The 11493-nt window shown below is 44.6% G+C and overlaps 1 long non-coding RNA gene across 1 annotated transcript in view; it reads right to left on the bottom strand.

Annotated features, from left to right (window-relative positions):
- Positions 1 to 1133: 1133 nt before the first annotated feature.
- Positions 1134 to 11493, bottom strand: part of LOC116532602 — a 16046-nt gene continuing 5686 nt past the window's right edge. Inside the window, exon 3 of the long non-coding RNA XR_004260913.1 lies at positions 1134 to 1246. This is a non-coding gene — a long non-coding RNA (uncharacterized LOC116532602). The remainder of the gene's footprint in view (positions 1247 to 11493) is intronic.

Here is an 11493-nt window from a genome sequence, read left to right on the forward strand (position 1 = left end):
ATCTTTGATATGGAGTCTCGTTCTTGTTGCCCAGACTGGAGTGCAATGGTGCGATCTTGGCCCACCGCAACCTCTGCCTCCCAGGTTCAAGTAATTCTCCTGCCTCAGCCTACCAAGTAGCTGGGATTACAGGCACCTCTCACCATGCCTGGCTAATTTTTCATATTTTTAGTAGAGACGGGGTTTCACTATGTTGGTCAGGCTGGTCTCGAACTCCTGACCTCAGGATATCCATCCACCTCAGCCTCCCAAAGTGCTGGGACTACAGGCATGAGCCACCGTGCCTAGCCCCCATGGTTATCTTATGTTTGCAATCAGACTATTGGATCTGGGAGTCCCTCCAATACTTCTGTCACCTAGAACCAATAGGTTCTTCTGAAAACCTATTGGCTTTCAGAACCAATATTACAACTAAAAGGGAAACAAGTTTTAATACCCAAATTTGGTATTATCGCCCTGCTGATACCCAAATTTGGAGATTAGGACTTCTTTTTTTTTTGTTTTTGAACAGGTTCTTTCGCATGATGAGTATATTACTAGTGGTGGCAACTGTACCCTAAAGTTGGACTTGTCTATATCTAGCATGCTTCAAATCCAAAGTATAATTCTTTTTGTGCAAAGTTCTTGTCTCCTATTCATCACTCCCACATCCTGTCTTGTCCCATGAGCAGGGTATCAGCTCTACAAATGTAGTATGATTAACAAGTTGTAGCCCAAAAAGGTGAGGACAGAAAAGAGAGAAATTTTTCAAGTCACCTGTACGGGTGAGCTCCAGGCAGAAAGTATCATTGTGTGGAACAGCCCTGGCCAGTGAGAAGCCAGTGGAGAAAGATAAGAGGGAAGTAAAGGGGAAGAAGTAAAATATGAAGAAATAATAGGCAAAACTTCCCAAATTTGATGAAAGACATGAGTCTTTATTTTTAATTTTTAATTTTTTTAATTTTTTTTATTTTTTGAGATGGAGTTTCGCTCTTGTTACCCAGGCTGGAGTGCAATGGCGCGATCTCGGCTCACCGCAACCTCCACCTCCCGGGTTCAGGCAATTCTCCTGCCTCAGCCTCCTGAGTCGCTGGGATTACAGGCACGCACCACCATGCCCAGCTAATTTTTTGTATTTTTAGTAGAGACGGGGTTTCACCATGTTGACCAGGATGGTCTCGATCTCTTGACCTCGTGATCCACCCGCCTCGGCCTCCCAAAGTGCTGGGATTACAGGCTTGAGCGACCGCGCCCGGCAGACATGAGTCTTTAAATCCAAGAAGCTCAACAAACTCCAAGTAAGAGAAACTCAGAGAGGCCCCACACTGAGTCACATTATCATCAAAATGGCAAATGGCAAAGAAAAGAGTGCTGAAAGAAGTGATTTCTTACATAAAGGGATTCTCAATAGTGAAGATAAACACTATTTCATGAGCTTTTCCACCTTTTCATTGTCTATCCATTTTGTCACATTTTCATTTATTCTCAGAGAAGGAACTCTTTTAATTCCTTTTTAAATGTTTTAATTTAAGTGTTCTTTGTAAAGTTTTCTGTACTTTGCTTTTTAGATTATATCCTTTTTTATTTTCTTTCCAAAATACTTTCTTTCTTTTTCTTTTTTTTTTTTTAAGATGGAGTCTTGCTCTGTCACCCAGGCTGGAGTGCAGTGGCATGATCTTGGCTCACCACAACCTCCGCCTCCTGGGTTCAAGTGATTGTTCTGCCTCACCTTTCTGAGGAGCTGGGATTACAGGTGCATGTGACCACGCCCAGCTAAGTTTGCCGTTTTTAGTAGAGACAGGGTTTCACCATATTGGTCAGTCTGAACTCGAACTCCTGACCTTGTGATCTGCCTGCTCTGGTCTCCCAAAGTGCTGGGATTACAGGCGTGAGCCACTGCACCTGGCTGACAATACTTTCTAAATAAAATACTTACTAATTTTAAATAAGATAACATGGAACTATTTCCTTTGTAGAGCCAAACTCCTAACATTAGCTCTTTGGTCACTGGTTGCATCTTTTCTTTCACAAAAGATGTGAGCATGCAGAAGAAAGAATCCACAAATTTGAAGATAAAACTTTTGCACAATATCGACTCTGAGAGGCCTAAAGGAAAAAGAGTGAAGACTAAACAGAACTTAAGGGATCTGTAGCACACCACTAATCAGACCAACATACACATTGTGGAGAAAGATAAAAGAGAAATAAAGGAGTAGAATAAAATGTGAAGAAATAATAGGCAAAATGTCCAAATTTGATGAAAAACATGAATCTTTAAATCAAAGAAGCTCAACAAACTCCAAGTAAGAGAAACTCAGAGAGGCCCACTGTGAGTCACATCATCATCAAAATTGCAAATGGCAAAGACGAAGAGTGCTGAAAGAAGTGATTCCTTACATAAAGGGATTCTCAATACTATTAATAACAAATACGTCATCAGAAATCGTGGGGGACATAGTCAGTGAGATGACATATTTAAGAGCTGAGAAAGAAATCCTATCAACCAAGAATTCTGTGGTCATCAGAAATGTTCAAAAATGAGGGAGAATTTAAGACATTCCTAGAAAAACTAATGGCAAAGAAGTTTACCACTACATTTGCCATACCAGAAATGCTGCTGGGGGTGGTGGCTCACTCCTGTAATCCCAGTGCTTTGGGAGGCCAAGGAGGGCGGATCATGAGGGCAGGAGTTTGAGACCAGCCTGGCCAACATAGTGAAACCCCATGTCTACAAAAATATAAAAATCAGCGAGGAATGGTGGTGCATGCATGTAGTCCCAGCTTCTCGAGAGGCTGAGGCAGGAGGTTCACTTGAAGCGAGGAGGCAGTTGTTGTAGTGAGCTGAGATTGTGCTACTGCACTCCATCCTGGGCAACAGCGTGAGACTCTGTGTCAAAAAAAAGAAAAAAGAAAAAGAAATACTAAAAGGAGTTCTTCAGCGTGAAATAAAAGGATGCTAGACAGTAACTCAAGCTGTGTGGAGAAATAAAGATCTCTAGTAAAGGTAAGTACATTGGACCACATTTGTGATATTTTTGTATATAACTCCAGTTTTTACTTTTTCTTTTTGAGAAGGAGTCTTACTCTGTCACCCTGGCTGGAGTGCAGTGGTGTAATCTCAGCTCACTGCAACCTCCACCTCCTGGTTCAAGCAATTCTCCTGCTCAGCCTCCCACATAGCTGGAACTATAAGCACATGCCACCATGCCCAGCTAATTTTTGTATTTATAGTAGAGACAGGATTTCACCATATTGGTCAGGATGGTTTCAGTCTCTTGACCTCGTAATCCACCCTCCTCAACCTCCCAAAGTGCTGGGATTACAGGTGTGAGCCACCGCACCCAGTCTCCAGTTTTTACTTCTTACTGGATTTTTAAAAATCAATAAAAATTGCCAGGCATGGTGTCTGGCTCTGTCTCCTAGGCTGCAGTGCAGTTGCACAATCACGGCTCACTGCAGCTTTGAACTCCTGGGCTCAAGCAATCCTCTTGCCTTGGCCTCCCACAGTGCTGGGAGTACAAGTGTGAGCCATCTTACCTGGCCTCAGTAGGAAATATATAGCTGTAAATACCTACAAATAATTTTATATCTTGAGGAACTACCAAAAAAGAGGAAAGTAAACTAATCTTACAGAAGGAAAGAAATAAGAGGGGAAATACGTGAAATGGAGAATAGACGAGAATCTAGTCAATGAGAATCAATGAAACAAAAAGGTGTTTCTTTGCAAAGATCAATAACATTGACAAACTTCACTTAGATTGCCAAAAAAGACAGAAGATGCAAATAATTAAAATTAGAAATGACACTGGGGCATACTACAACAAACTTTTCAGAAATAAAGATTAGAAGAGGATACTATGAGCAATTAATTGTACAACCTAGATAACCTAAATAAAGTGGACACATTCCTGGAAACACAGAAATTATCTTAACTGGATTAAAAAGTAATGAAAAATCTCGGCCGGGCGCGGTGGCTCAAGCCTGTAATCCCAGCACTTTGGGAGGCCGAGGCGGGTGGATCACGAGGTCAAGAGATCGAGACCATCCTGGTCAACATGGTGAAACCCCGTCTCTACTAAAAATACAAAAACTTAGCTGGGCATGGTGGTGCGTGCCTGTAATCCCAGCTACTCAAGAGGCTGAGGCAGGAGAATTGCCTGAACCCAGGAGGCGGAGGTTGCGGTGAGCCGAGACCCACCCCAACCACTCCCCCCCGGGGAAAAAAAAGGAAAAAAACCCCCCCAAAAAAAAAAAAAAAAAAAAAAAAAAGTAATGAAAAATCTCAACAGATCTATAACAAGAAAAAATATTAAATCAGTATTTCAAAACTTTCCAACAATGAATTGGTAAGGACCAAAGAAGTGTTAATTCATGAATGAATTGTACCAAACATTTAAAGAATAATTAACACCAGTGTTTCTCAATATCCTCCAAAAAAGTAGGAGTCCGGGTGCAGTGGCTCATGCCTGTAATCCCAGCACTTTGGGAGACCGAGGTGGACAGATCACTTGAGGTCGAGAGTTCGAGACGAACACCAGAAACCTGTCCCTTCTAAAAATACAAAATTAACCTAGAGTGGTCACACATGTCTGTTATCTTAGCTACTCAGGAGGCTGAGGCAGTAGAATCACTTGAGCCCGGAGTGGTAGAGATTGCATTGAGCCAAGGAGGCAGAGGCTGCAGTGAGCTGAGATCACAGCAACAAGAGTGAAATCTCATCTCAAAAAATTAGGAAAAAAAAAAAAAAAAAAGCGAGAGACTCTCCTGGCCAACATGGTGAAATCCCATTTCTACTAAAAATACAAAAATTAGCTGGGCGTGGTGGCGCGAGCCTGTAGTGTCAACTACTCTGGAGGCTGAAGCAGGAGAATTGCTTGAACCCGGGAGGTGGAGGTTGCAGTGAGACAAGATTGCATCACTGCCCTCCAGCCTGGTGACAGAGTGAGACTCCATCTCAAGAAAAAAAAAAAAGAACAGGAGAGAACACTTTCTTTTTTTTCTTTTATCTTTTTTTTTTTTTTTTTTGAGACAGAGTCTCTGTCACTCAGGCTGCAGGGCAATGGCATGATTTTGGCTCACTGTGACCTCTGCCTCCCGAGTTCAAGTGATGCTCCTGCCTCAGCCTCCTCAGTAGCTGGGATTACAGGCATGTGCCACCACAGCCAGCTAATTTTTTTGTATTTTTAGTAGATATATGGTTTCACCATGTTGGCCAGGCAGGTCTCAAACTCCTGACCACAAGTGATCTGCCTGCCTTGGTCTTCCAAAGTGCTGGGATTACAGGCATGAGCCAGTGTGCCCAGCCAGAGAGAAAACTTTCTATATCTATGAGGCCATCATTGCACTGATACTAAAGCCAAATAAAAAACAACTCTTGCTGGGAGAGGTGGCTCATGCCTGTAATCCTAGCACTTTGGGAGGCCCAGAGTGGGTGGATTGCTTGAATTTAGGAGTTTAAGACCAGCCTGGGTAACATGGTGAAACACCATCTCTATGAAAAAAATACAAAAATTAGCCGGGCATGGTGGTGCGCCTGTGGTCCCAGCTGCTTGAGAGGCTGAGGTGGGAGGATGGCTTGAGCCTGGGGTGGTAGAGACTGCATTAAGCCAAGATTGCGCCACTGCACTCTAGCCTAGGTGACAGACTGAGATCCCATTTCACAAACAACAACAACAACAACAACAACAACAAAACCCTCAAGACAAAGAAATTAGAGACTGTCTTTTGTGAATACAAATGCAAAAATCCTCAAAAAATATTAGCAAATCATATCCAACAGCACATTAAAAGCACTATACACCATGACTAGTGAGATTTACTGCAGGAATGCAAGGTTGGTTCAACAAATGAAAATTTTAAAAAACGTAATTCTTCACATTACTAGTACAAAAGACAAAAACCCCACAGAATCACCTCAACTAATGCGGGAAAGGCATTTGATGAAACCCAACACTTTTCCATGATAAAAATTAAGAAAACTGGTTGGGTGCAATGGCTTACATTTGTAATCCCAGTACTTTAGAAGGCTGAGGTGGGTGGATCACAAGGTCAGGAGCTTAAGACCAAACTGGCCAAGATGGTGAAACCCAGTCTCTACTAAAAATACCAAAAAATTAGCTGAGCATGGTGGTGGGTGCCTGTAATTCCCAGCTACTCAGGAGGCTGAGGCACCAAAGTGCTTGAACCTGGGAGGCAGAGGTTGTGGTGAGCCAAGATTGTGCCACTGCACTCCAGCCTGGGTGACAGAGCAAGACTCCATCTCAAAAAAAAAAAAAAATTATGAAAATCAGAAATAGAAGGGAGTTTATTCAATGAGACAAAGTGCATTTATGAAAACACAATTGGCCGGGCGCGGTGGCTCAAGCCTGTAATCCCAGCACTTTGGGAGGCCGAGGCAGGTGGATCACGATGTCAAGAGATCGAGACCATCCTGGTCAACATGGTGAAACCCTGTCTCTACTAAAAATACAAAAAATTAGCTGGGCATGGTGGCGCGTGCCTGTAATCCCAGCTACTCAGGAGGCTGAGGCAAGAGAATTGCCTGAACCCAGGAGGCAGAGGTTGCGGTGAGCCGAGATCGCGCCATTGCACTCCAGCCTGGGTAACATGAGTGAAACTCCGTCTCAAAAAAAAAAAAAAAAAAAAAAGAAAACACAGTTAACATCATACTCAATAGTGAATGTCTGAAAATTCTCCCTAAGATCAAGGAGAATCAAATGTTTGATTTCTTTGTTGCTATTCAACATTCTACAGAAAATTCTAGCCAGAGCTATTAGATAAGAAAATGAACTAAAAGTTTTCCCAATTAGAAAAGAACAAATAAAACTATATTTGTAGGTGATATTTGATATATAAAAAATTCTGAAGACTTTACAAGAAAACTAGTAGAGCTTGTAATAAATTCCGTAAAGCTGCACAGTACAACAGCAACAGATGAAAATTAGTTATCTATCTATAGGCCAGCAATGAACAATCAGAAAAGAAAACTGAGAATGTGATCCTTTTTAAGAAAGCATCCAAGGCCGGGCGCGGTGGCTCAAGCCTGTAATCCCAGCACTTTGGGAGGCCGAGGCGGGTGGATCACGAGGTCAAGAGATCGAGACCATCCTGGTCAACATGGTGAAACCCCGTCTCTACTAAAAATACAAAAAATTAGCTGGGCATGGTGGCGCGTGCCTGTAATCCCAGCTACTGAGGAGGTTGAGGCAGGAGAATTGCCTGAACCCAGGAGGCGGAGGTTGCGGTGAGCCGAGATCGCGCCATTGCACTCCAGCCTGGGTAACAAGAGTGAAACTCCGTCTCAAAAAAAAAAAAAAAAAAAAAGAAAGCATCCAAATAAATTACATGGGAATAACTTTACCCCAAGAGGTAAAATTTTAGTACACTGAAAATTTCAAAACATTACTGAAAGAATGTAAAGATCTAAATAGAGAGATATTGACACATAGGGAGACTCAATATTATAAAGGTACCAATATAACCAGAAGAGTCAACTCAATCTCTACCACAAGTCCAACAGCCTTTTTTTTGGGCACAAAATAAAGGAAGAATGCTTGGTATCAGTGGTATTTCATAATGTAGTACAGGAGGCTTTGAATAATTTGGTAAGATCTGAGAGATAATAACACATAGTTGAAGAAAAAAAAAATACAATAAGGCCAGGCATGGTGTGTGGTGACTAACGCCTGTAATCCCTCCTCGGGAGGGTAAGGCGGGCAGATCGCTTCAGCCCAGGAGTTCCAGACTAGCCTGCGCAACATGGTGAGACCCCCGTCTGTACAAAATAATAGTAATAATAACAACAATAATACAAAAATTAGCCGGGCGTGGTGGTGCGCCCGTGGTCCCAGCTACTCTGGAGGCTGAGGTGGGAGGATGGCTTCAGCCGGAGACTGCAGTGAGCTGTGTTCCTGCCACTGCACTCCAGCCTGGGCAAGAGAGCCAGATCCTGTCTCAAAAAAAAAAAAAAGAAAGAAAAAAGAAAAAAATGCAATATTTACACAAAGTATCAGTACATTGAAAACGCAAAGGAATCAATGATTAGAGTTTAGCAAGGTCAAATAAAAAGAAGAGAAAATGAAGTTCTAAAGACGTGATCGAATGGAGGAAGCAGGCCGTTTCATGGATTGGCAGGTTTATCAACTGGAGAGAATCTTGAAAGGGGTTCAGGAACGTGGGGAACGTTTTTAATGTGCATCTTGAGGGGCGAGTCCCTCGACGGACGTTTCGCCCTTCTAGTCCACTCCGCCACCGAGGCCACTGGCTGGGTCTGGCCCCACCGTTAGTCCCGCCCCCGGAATGGGCCCCGCCCACAGGCCTGATTTAAGCCCCCACCTTGTCCTCTGAGCCCATTTCTCTCCTTCCGACCCACGCACTGAGCCGACCCCTTGATACCTCCGCACCCACGCGGAGGAAAACTAGAATTATGCCGAAAGAGTCCCATCCTGGCCAACTGCCCACACAAGTCGCAACCCCCAACGTCCAAAGCGGAAGTGACGTTAGCGGCGCCCCGCCCTCTTTTTTAGTCGCTGGCGCCTTTTTCCTTTGTGTGCTCTGGTCAGTCAGTACTTTGGTGAGGTTTGTGTAGACTAGGGGGTTGGGCGGTGTTTCGGGGGCGGCAGAGGTCACATTCGATCCAGGGCGATTGAGGAACCTTGTTAGAGATGTGCGGACCACCCCTTTCGTGTCCGCCGGAGTCGCGCAGCCATCGGGGGAGGCCAGGCCCGAGAGGCCACTGGGACTTTGGGTGCCCTAGAGGAGCTGGGTGGGAAGTGCAGTATGGGTCCGCCCGAGGATGTGTCCAGCCGTTGTGTTCCCGTCTTCAAAAGTCTCCAAGGGTTCTGAGGCCTTAGAAAATAAGTCTCCAAGGCAACCTTTGTAAATTGTTTTTCAGAGGGAAAAGAATTTTGCTGTTCGCGTTCGGTTGACTCCGTCCGCAAGATCCTGCAGCTCCACAGACCTGGCGACTCCACCGCGTTCGGGTGAGTATCGGGAGATAGTTGGTTCAAGGGGGCAGCTGCTTCCTTTGTTACGCAAACGAGTGTTTCGTGTGAGATTTTGTCACGTGGCCTTTGCGAAACCTGTGTATTTTTTATTGACACATTTCGTTGAGGTAGAAAAGTGCTTTCTTTGTTGTCTAGGGTGTGCGTATTTCTGTATGTGCATATAAATGTTTGTAGACCGCGAGTTTTTTCTGCTAAAGAAAGCTAAGAATACTCAGCTATTCTTTTCATATGAAGTTCCTAGCTCTGGCAGAGTGCGGTGGCTCACGCCGGTAATCCCAGCACTTTGGGAGGCCGAGGCGGGTGGATCACTTGAGATCAGGAGTTCGAGACCAGCCTTACCAACAGGGAGACACTCTGTCTCTACGAAAAATACAAAAAAATTAACTGGGCATGGTGGCGCATTCCTGTAATCCCAGCTACTCGGGAGGCTGAGGCAGGAGAATTGCTTGAACCCGTGCGCAGAGATTGCAGTGAGCCGAGATCTCGCCGTTGCACTATAGCCTGGGCAAAAAGAGCGAAACTCCATCTCAAAAACAAAACAAAACAAAAACAACAAAACCCACAAACACAAAAAGAAGTTCCTAGCGCTGTACATCTCCAAAGAGCTTCATAACCAGCCCACCGGGAAGAAAGGATGGAGGGTTTACACACTAATACTAGAATAATCGAATTTACCAGGATGACTGTATTAAGTGTATTTTTCCCACATTTTCTTTCGAAAAAACTTAAACCTATTTAAGTTTTTCACCACCCAGTGCGACGAATAAGTATCCATTGTAGATGCAGCTGTTTTTAGCGTTTTCTGTATTTGCTCTCTCGTAAATAAATTTTATGGTGGACTATTTGGGAGTAAACGGGAAATACATTGCAGAGATGAATTTCAACACTTAAGTAGTTGGTAATGCCTGACTCAATGATAAGAATGTTGTCTTACTAAAACCATAGTACTATTTGCATCAAGAAAATGAAAAATAATATTATCTAATATTTACTCTGTATAATAAACGAAAATTCTTCAAATTGTTCTGAACTATAACTGAGTGTTTTTGGATCTGAGATCTATTCAAGCTTTTTTTTTTTTTTTTTTTTAGACAGTCTCGCTCGCTGTCGCCCAGGCTGAAGTGCAGTGGCGCCATCTTGGCTCACTCCGCCTCCTGGCTTCAAGTGATTCTCCTGCTTCAGCCTCCTGAGTATCTGGGATTACAGATGTGCGCCACCGTGCCCAGCTGATTTTTTTTTTTGTATTAGTAGAGACGGGGTTCACCATGTTGGTCAGACTGGTCGCGAACTCCTGACCTCGTCCTCCGCCCTCCTCAGCCTCCCAAAGTGCTGGGGTTACAGGCATGAGCCACCGCGCCTGGCCTCAGATTGTTTTTGAGACAGGGTGTTGGTCTGTCGCTCAGGCTGGAGTGCAATGGCAGGATCTCGCCTCACTGCAACCACCACTTCCCATGCCCAAGCAATTCTCCCGCCTTAACCGCCCGAGTAGCTGGGACTATAGGTGCATGCCACCAGTGCACGCCACCAGATCTAGCTGATTTTTGTACTTTTTTTTTTTGAGACGGAGTTTCGCTCTTGTTGCCCAGGCTGGAGTGCAATGGCACGATCTTGGCTCACCGCAGCCTCCGTCTCCCAAGTTCAAGCGATTCTCCTGCCTCAGCCTCCTGAGTAGCTGGGGTTGCAGGCACGTGGCAGCATGCGTGGCTAATTTTTTGTATTTTTAGTAGAGACAAGGTTTCTCCATGTTGGTCAGGCTGGTCTCAAGCTCCCGACCTCAGGTGATCCCGGCGCCTCGGTCCCCTCAAAGTGCTGGGATGACTGGCCTGAGCCACTGCACCTGGCCTGTACTTTGTATAGAGATGCAGTTTTGCCATGTTGCCCAGGCTGGTCTCGGACTCCTGAGCTCAAGTGATCTCAAAGTATGGGGATTACAAGCGTGAGCCAGTGTGCCCAGCCTATTCAAGCTTTTTGAATTGCACTTGTTATGTCTTCTTTTTTAACCTAGAGCCGTTATTGTTTCTCCATTATTTTGGCTTTTTGAAAAGTCACACATTTTTTATTTTTTTTGAGATGGAGTCTTGCTCTGTCACCCAGGCTGGAGTGCAGTGGTGCTATCTCAGCTCACCACAACCTCCAGCTCCTGGGTTCAAGCTGTTTTCCTCGCCTGGGATTACAGGCGAGTACCAAGCGTGGTCAGCTAATTTTTGTATTTTTAGTAGACACGGGGTTTCACTATGTTGGTCAGGCTGGTCTCGAGCTCCTGACCTCGTGATCTGCCTGCCTTGGCCTCCCAAAGTGCTGGGATTACAGGTATGAGCCACCGCTCCCGGCTTTCTAATTAATTAATTAATTAATTTTTTGAGACAGAGTTTTGCTCTTGTTACCCAGGCTGGAGTGCAATGGCGCGATCTCGGCTCACCGCAACCTCCGCCTCCTGGGTTCAGGCAATTCTCCTGCCTCAGCCTCCTGAGTAGCTGGGATTACAGGCACGCACCACCATGCCCAGCTA

This window comes from Sapajus apella, unplaced genomic scaffold (assembly GCF_009761245.1).
Source record: "Sapajus apella isolate SASKATOON/1434 unplaced genomic scaffold, GSC_monkey_1.0 scaffold77, whole genome shotgun sequence".
NCBI classification, from domain to species: Eukaryota; Metazoa; Chordata; class Mammalia; order Primates; family Cebidae; genus Sapajus; species Sapajus apella.